Source organism: Clinocottus analis, unplaced genomic scaffold (genome assembly GCF_023055335.1).
Source record: "Clinocottus analis isolate CAN_PGR_092001 unplaced genomic scaffold, fCliAna1.0.p SCAF_5, whole genome shotgun sequence".
Lineage (NCBI taxonomy): Eukaryota > Metazoa > Chordata > Actinopteri > Perciformes > Cottidae > Clinocottus > Clinocottus analis.
This window is the reverse complement of record NW_027176207.1, coordinates 16,149,730-16,157,948: the sequence shown is the minus strand read 5'-3', so window position 1 is coordinate 16,157,948 and position 8,219 is coordinate 16,149,730.

Below are 8,219 nucleotides of genomic sequence, written 5' to 3'. Positions count from 1 at the left end.
AAATTGGGCCACAAAAATATGGTCGGCCTTTGGAAATGAAGTCTGTTTTATGTGAGTGGAAAGAAAGTAAGAAGCTTGGGTGAAAAAAGTCTTTGAAGTGGGCAGAAATCCCAGACCCCATCTGAAATCTCTCTTTTACCCTGTAATGGAGAGGAGAGGCAGGGGGGGAGGATAATTCCTTTCTGCCAAATCTTTATTCAACTGTATTTCTAAATCAGCTGTGCCTCTTTGTTGAATCCCATCCCTTCACCTTTTTCTTGCGTCTCATTTCTCCTCATTCCAGCCATGTCTCGTGCTTTTGCGCTGCTGGAAAGCAAACAAGAGAGAGACAGAGATGAGTGAGAGAAATAACTGAAGCTTTAATAGTCAGACTCAATCCAAATGCATGCATCTTGTGAAATGTGATCAGACCTGACAGAAGATATGTGTCAGTGGAGATGATACTCACTATCCTGTCAATTTAATAAACTAATATTTCCACAAACAACATGACATAGTTGTTACCCAGTTTATATTTCTTTACCTAATGTGACTTTCTGTCATGCACAGTTTAACCTGTTATGAGACAAAGCTTTGTAGTTATTCCAACAAGATGCCGAGTGCTTACAATCATTCATTTGGTTTTGAGCTTGTATATAACAGCTAATGATGCGTTTGTAATCTTGACTTAAAGTTTAAATCCACAAAATATTCATGAAATCTATCCCAAGTAAATATGATTCCCTGGAAACGTTAAGTATTTGCCAACAACTTCAGCACTGACAGCGATCCCTCATTACCAACGTACCTACAAAGCAGGACATGCTCACTGCTGCCAATTGTTTGACGGCAGATCAGGTTAAAATATTGCAGGGAGAAATGGAACAAAAAGTTTAAATGACGCGCTGCCGGCAATGCATACCTTCACACTTCAAACAGCAAGAAAACAAACTCCATTTACTGCGCTCTGCGTGACATTATGGAAAAAATGCACCCAATTATTGACTTACTTCATTAAAAAATAATGTGGGTTTGTTTTGCTGCACTGTCAAAAAAGAAAGTTTCCCCGAGTTGCTCTTCTGTTGAATTTCTGACAAAGCAGCTGCTCCAGGAATCCTTGCAACCCCAATAATTGTGGGAAATGTAGTATTAAGCCACACTTGACACAAAAACCACCTGGACTGAATAGGTAAGGATTATAACATTTTAAATCTCGTTACTTATGAGGCTTATTCATAATTTCTCCGTCACTGGAGGACGAAAGAGATACGATAGGACTACACATAATCCTAAGGGGGCTACTCCAAGAGCTTAGTATTGCTGGAGACAATTCAAACAGAAAAGAAAGAGTAGGCAAATTGATTCAGCAGAGACATCCTGACTTTTAGACCTGGATCACATGCCAGATACAAGATCTGTCAGAGAAGGTGAGGGCTGGGTAGCACAGAGTGGATTAGCTTCATTAGCTTGCAGGGGACCAGCATATACGGCTGGAAAGGAAGGCAGGAAGCAGCATTGACGATCTGGTAGCTGACTAGGGAAAGTGGAAACAGGTGAGCAGGTGAATGAGATCGGAGGACAAAGTCTGAGGGCATCTGGTGGATGAATGGAGAACAACAATGCAGAGGCCCTGAGGGGAAGTAAAAAGTAGGTGGAGACACTGGGCTCCTTTCATTTCTCAGTTTGTGCATCCTTATTCCCTTTCTTCGTCTCCTTTCTTCACGCCTTCCCACCTGAGATGTAAGCAATGGCGGCAAGAGTCAAGAGGCATTTAACTAAATGAGACATCCGTGCTCAGAAGCTGTCATTTTAAAGGAACGTTACTTGAATATGGCGTGCGGCACAGCTGCATTGTCTCTCCATTGTTTATTTTTTATGGCTGCATTCAACTAGAACTAACAGATAAGCACAACCGAGAACAACAACAATGTGTCGCGCATCTTTTATACACAGCTGCTAAGAAGACTTCTCTAAAGGAAACACGATTGCATTGCTCCTCGCGCTGCATTTGATTTCAGGGTCACAGGAGGAGAAGAGCAGGCAGAAAACAGACACATGAAACGATACATTTCCCATGATAGACCCTCCATACCTGACCTATATGTGTCAAATTGAGCGCCTCTTTAACCTCACTACTATCATTTCAAACATTTTGTTCTTACATTTGACCACTGCAAAGGTAAAAATCACATATGAGCCTTTTGGAAGACACTGCTCAAGACAGGATTTCATGTATGCGAGGAGTATCGTGAACATAGATTCTACACATCTGTAATTGTAGCGGGTCTCCACCGCAGTTCAAAGAAGACAAAGGAAGAAAAACTGGGCTCTTATGTTGGCCGACATTGGAGTGATCATCCATCAAAGTCTAAAGGAATATTTGAAGTAGTCATAGGACATTGTACTTAAGCTTGTCATCTTTATCATCATCATCTTCATCATCATCATCCATGTCTTTGTAGCCTGAAGTGAGCCCACACACCGGCTGCTCTGCTCACACAGATTGGGGGCAGAGTGGTTCACCACAGGGATGCCAGACAAAGTCAAGGACCAATGGTTTGAACAGACTCTGTCAGAGAATGGGGTGGGAATGTAAGAAGGGACGCCATTTACAAAAAATGTTTTTATAGAACATGCCAGGGGGCTTCAAGAGGCATGCTCTCCCATTTCAAAAACTGAATTTGAATAACTTGTTTATTCTGATCATAAGCCCATTTTTTTTGGTCAGTAATATTTTTCGAGACATTACAGCAATCACACTAGCATGCCTCGAAATGTGAACAAGAGGATTTCTCTTCCAGACAGTAACTCATCGGAGAGATTATTGTGTCTGCATTTACTGCTAGAAGGGTTATTCAGATTGAAATTAGCATTGGACAAAAAGAAGAAGCCGAACAAGCACAGAACCCTGAGCTGAGAACATAGAACCCTGAGAGCATAGAACCCTGAGGTCAGAGCATAGAACCCTGAGATCATAGAACCTTGAGGTCAGATCATAGAACCTTGAGGTCAGAGCATAGAACCCTGAAATCGGAGAACCCTGAGATCAGAGAACCCCAAGGTCTGCCTTCCGTAACACTGTTGACAGGACAGTGGCAGTGATGCAGTGATTCAGTCAGCGTAATATTTATCAACTTTATTGCAGTCCTGTGAGTCAAAAAGTGTACTCACGGCGCCCATATGCGTTTTACCGCAGCATGAACAGGGCAATTGAAAGCTTTAAATTAAACTCTCCCTTATCAGGTCGACAATGTTTTGCTGATGCCACATTTCCAAATCGTGCAAGCAAAGCTCATCTTGTTGCAGCACAGAGCTGCCTGACTGGGCCTTTGATTATACAGTATATTACCATTCCATTTACTGCTGCAGTGATTATGGCAAAGTAAAAAGACCATGTGATGTGATGGCCGCATCATTGTTGTATTATCACGCTGTTAAATTACATTTTTATTGCTGGAAATTAGTCATGACTCTAGATGGAAAATCCAATTGAACTTTAAGACAAACTCCACTGAAGTTGTGCATTATTTAACAGTGGCCGCATGCAAAGAGTTATCCCCTTCAGAAAAGCTTCTAAGAGGACGTGCATTTCTTTTCTACTTCACAGTTTATTAGCTGCACAGCAAGAACACAAAAGGAAGAATCTATTAACTCATTCAACAATATACATTTTGTAATGTCAAGAATTCTGCCACAACAACCAATGCAAGCTATTGGAATGCACAAATTAAGAAAATGCAAGGTAAAAAAGATTCCCTTGTTAAATATCATGATAAAATAACCGTAACACCTCTCAGGCTCTGTTTTTTGTTGACATTTGGTGGTTGCATTAAAACAAACAAAAAAGTAAATATAAAATGAGAATTTGCAACTGCCTTATTAATGCAAAAACTTGAATATGAAATGCATGATTTGCTTGTTTTGGTAAAACCAACCAATGTTCATTATTCAAAGAAAAAATATGTTTTTTAAAGGCTGGCATAGCTTTTTCACTTAAACTAACATAACTGAATGAACTCTTATATTGCACCCAGAAGCATAAGCAGCAGAAATGGAATAAATTGAGCAAACAGTCAGAATTGATCCAGCTGAATACGAAAAGGAAACCATGATGTGCCTTCATCTCTCGTTAGCAGAGGTGAAGTTTACTGAGCTGGAGGCTTACTGGAACAAGAATCATTAGATATACTACCCAGAATCTTCTGATTAGATTATAGGTTATAGGCGCATTGTGGGTTGTGGAGATGTGTGTGTGTGTTTGTGTGTGTGTTTGTTTGTGTTTGTGTGTACAAGTGTGTGTGTGTTTTTGTAAGGCAGAGGGCATAAATGGGTTAAAGGACCTCTCAATGTTTTGGGGGAGGGGTAACTGATTGAACCTCCTGCCATCGCTCAGATCCGGTGACAGGGTTTGCCCTGAAGGGGACTGTCATGTTACCATTGACCCCTCGGAAAGATTGTTGCCATAGCTACAAGACGCCTTAATGAACTAATGAATCATTCTGGCACACCTCGGCTCAGACACATCAGTGTCTCGTTGAGGGCAGAGAGAGAAGGAGGGGCGGGGCGGGGTCAGGGCTCCATATAGACACAAAGCAGGGTTTGGTTTGAAGCAGTCGAAGGGACCCAGGTGGCCAATTGTTCCCAAACGTAGTGAATCTAAATTTGGTCAGGGTGGCTCTTAATCACCAGCAGACAGCACACTTCACATCCATTCCTCTCTGATTACATTAACAAGATGTCTAGGACTGTGCCTTCTATTTTCTACTCACTTAATGGAGAGACTGTAAACCACTTTTGTGTGTTCCACACCGCGGTATGTGGAGATGCTCCTTGACTTGTCAGAGATTTTTATATCCAACAGCAAAGAAAACAGTGAAACATTTTGGGAAATAAGCTTGTTTGCTTTGTTTTCGGAGTTAAGATGAAAGGATTGATACCACTCTCTTGTCTTGGATTGTGGTTAGCTTAGCTTAGCATGAAGTCTGAAAGCAGAGTTAAGTAGCGAGCTTGGTTCTGTTGAAAGTAAAAAGAAAATGTCTTCCAACACCTTTAGAGCCCACTCATTAACTTTCAATTCATAAATGAATTCAATCTGTAAAAATTACAATTTGTGTTTCTTATAGGAACTATTTATTGGCGGCCAGCTGCAGTGACTGTGTATAAGTTTTGTCATGACAGCAAGCGGGACAGGTTTGTAACATAAAGCCTGAGACATATCCTAAATTCTGTATCTTGCGACCCACATGATAGCTCGAGAAGCCGCAAAGAATTACTCCACCCCTTAGCTACCTCCACCTATCCACATTTGCATACTGTGATACAACAACAAAGCTGGTATAATTTAGATAAGAAAAAAAGCTTCTTAATACCGAGTGTAAATGCAAAGGCCTTCCAGATAACATTGATACAGATCACATGTTATTATCCCGGGTCCTAAAGTGTAACCTCTAGTGCGACAGACCAGTGGGAAGGGATTTACATTGTTTTACATATGTTTTTAAAACAGCATTAGCAACAGAGTTGGACGTTAATTCTCAGTGGGTTCAGCACGACAGTCACATATTGTTTAAATGTCATTACCAAAGATATCACTTTATGAAGATGTAACACAGTTTATTGAACACAATAACACAATAGTTTTCTAAAGTACATTAAAAAAAAAACAGTTATTATTCAAATATTTTTGACCATTTCTCTCTAGCAATAAACAGAGCATCTTTACTGATGTGGCTCTTGAATGTTCAGTAATCCCGCTCAGATTTGATGAAGAAAAAAAGCCGGAGCCTTCAGGCAGCGCTGATAAGGCAGCTTTAAACTCCCCCTCCTCAGTCACATAATGACGGCAGCGCTTTCAGCTGTTTACAGCGCCACAGACAAGACATGAGAGCTTCACTGCACTTAAAATTAGAGTTTAAAAAATATTAGCAACGTCTTCAACAAGGCTTGGTGACAGACCTTTTAACTTCCCACATACTAATATGAGATACTGTTTCCTGTTTATACATTGGAAGGTATGCCACAGAGGGTCAAGATTGGCCCCTTCAAACTGGCCCCCTGTAACTTGACTGACAGCTCCAAGTGCAGCGGCTAACACTATTAACCTTAACACAGTCAATCATCCAATCACATAAAAAAGTCAAGTGTGAGGTATTCCCAATGGTGCTAACTATTTGCTGTGTACACACTTACAGCTTTTTAAAATCAGGGGGTCAATGTCAGGGTATAGGGTTCCTCTTAAAGAGCACAACAAAACTATATAACACACATTCCACCATGCTATTCTGTATGTTCCTGCATGAAGAAAACCTTGTATTAGCCTCTTATTGAGTTTGCTGAAAGAAGCTTTTATTCTTGACTTTTATTACAAGTGAAACCATTGTTTTGTGGTGTTTTATTGTTGAACTGTGGCGCTGTTGGTTCAGTGTTGCAGCACTTTTTTGTTACCCCTCCTGTGCCCCACAGACAGCCGGGACACCGCAGTGGCCCTATGGTTGCATTGTCCATTGTGGTTTTTATAGTGCACCACTATTTTGCAGCTGCCAGCTTTCTCTTTTTTTCTTCTTTTTTTTTTCTAGTTTTGTTGTGTTAAGTGTTTAAATTATGGGGAGTGAGCGATGCTTTAGCTTCATTGTGTCATTTTATATACTTTTGTATTTTATGATGTGTTGGATTTCTTTTTTCATTTTTTTGCTAGCAGTTGGCCTTAAAATATAGTGAGAGACAAATCCCTGGGAATCCCATCCCTGCACCTCACAATTTACGACCAGAACCAACGTTAAGTGCTAACGCGAGAAGTTGTGTATCCTTTATGCAGCGAGGCAAAAAGGTGTGGAGGTTGTCTGACTTTCAAACAGGGGAGAAAAACCTGCAGTTTGCCTTTTTATTGACCGCCATAACCTTTCCTGAACTTTAAGTGTTTGAGTTGCTGACCTTAAACAAACCTTATTGTAACAATACTCTTTCCCTTACCTCCCTAATACTCTAGTTTTCAAGAGCAGATGTTAAAGAATGTGAGAATTTTGAAATATATTGGCCCTTGACAAAAAGAAAAGTTGTCTCATGTGATGTAGGGTTCTTGCAGAATTGTCCAATTCTGATGTTCTTGTCCTATAATAAACGTGCTGTCTGTGCAATACTTTCATCCAGAGCAAGACAACTAAGGAAATATTAAAAACACTGCCGTTAAATTTGTTGTGGTGATCAAATATCTCCCCGAGATGATAAATCCTGATGTTTCTGGTGACCCGCTGGCCTTTCGTGACCTGTCCTCAGGACAAAGAATCCACTTGTACAAGAAATATTAGCCTCTAATGGACAGATTGTCATGAGAGTAACTGGCACAAATGTATGTCCCTCCACCCCATTGTTTCCAATTTGGACACTCTTTCCAGTGATCACATCTTTAGGTCAAAAGGTCAACTGTGCATGCAAGTTATCTCTTAATGTAACGTGTAGGTTGCCATTGCATTTTATAAACATTTTCAAGGATTTTTCCAAGAAAGATTTAAATTAGCCGAAAAAGTATTGTATTTTTCAGAACATTTACATTTAAACTGTAAATATCAATGAATGTATTTATGGCGTGAAATGCTGTTCTTCATACACAGTATGTTGAATTAGCTGACCTGCTATGCACTAACTAAACAACTCTCTTGATTATGTTGACAGTTAATTGAGATTTAAAAAGTCTTGTTTCCACCTCATCTCCCGAGCGAACTCAGGTAGAAGAAGCTCTGTAAGGTAGGAAAAAACATGAACCGTCATCTGTGTGTACTCACTGCAGCTTTTTTTTGTTTGCTTGTTTACGCCTCACCTCAGTGTGGGGGCACATGATCATTTAAAAGGGAAATGGTAACCAGGGGAAACTGAAAATAGCATTGAACAGCGTTCACCAACAATGCTGCAGTGAAAGTAACAATGACAGCGTGTGCAAATGTAGGCGTAAGAAGCCTTTTTTTATTCTGTTTTGTGCTGAAAAGATGGAAACAAAGGCAATAAACAGGATGTTGGGAATAAAAGCTTTTCCTCAAGGCAACACATGCAGGGATGTGATATTTTAAACCTGTCACAGTGGGGAGCTTGTGCATGAACAATATGTGCAATGCCCTGCAGCCGCTTGTTCTCTTAGAGTCCTCGGTATTGTAAGTACCTGCTCAGATGTAGTTTCTAGAGCAAATGCATGACCAACTTATTAACTTCTCAGCTTCAGCGCATTGTAAGACTCACAATCCATCCTTATT